This window comes from Lottia gigantea (assembly GCF_000327385.1).
Source record: "Lottia gigantea unplaced genomic scaffold LOTGIsca_996, whole genome shotgun sequence".
In the NCBI taxonomy this organism is placed as follows: Eukaryota; Metazoa; Mollusca; class Gastropoda; family Lottiidae; genus Lottia; species Lottia gigantea.
Genome location: NW_008711203.1, coordinates 17,093 through 17,824, shown reverse-complemented (window position 1 = coordinate 17,824; position 732 = coordinate 17,093).

Sequence of the window (732 nt, the reverse complement as noted above, 5' to 3'; positions counted from 1 at the left end):
CAAAACATGAGAGAAATTGGCATATTTGGCAAAGTTGGTCATTGGCCATATTTGGTCCCTATGGCCTATATGCATGAAAACTGACCAAAATTATTTCTTGATCTATGGCAGATATTTGAGTTCTGTTTTTTCCCACATGTAGAGATAGCTTATTTGGATATTCACAGCAAGTTTCAGCCTTGTAGCTCTGTAACTTTTCAAGCAAAATATTTATTTGTGTTTGAGCACTTTTTGACTACCACTGTGCAGACCAGAAATTGCTACTTTTCAAACTTACAGATTTTATTTAGTTTTTTTGAGTTTTTTGAACTCCCTGGGGTCCAATTAGTAGGAAAAGACCAAAACATGAGAGAAATTGGCATATTTGGCAAAGTTGGTCATTGGCCATATTTGGTCCCTATGGCCTATATGCATGAAAACTGACCAAAATTATTTCTTGATCTATGGCAGATATTTGAGTTCTGTTCTTTCCCACATGTAGAGATAGTCCATTTGGATATTCCCAGCAAGTTTCAGCCTTGTAGCTCTGTAACTTTTCAAGCAAAAAATTTATTTGTGTTTGAGCACTTTTTGACTACAACTGTGCAGACCAGAAATTGCTACTTTTCAAACTTACAGATTTTGTTTAGTTTTTTTGAGTTTTTTGAACATCCCTGGGGTCTAATTAGTAGGAAAAGACCAAAACATGAGAGAAATTGGCATATTTGGCAAAGTTGGTCATTGGCCATATTT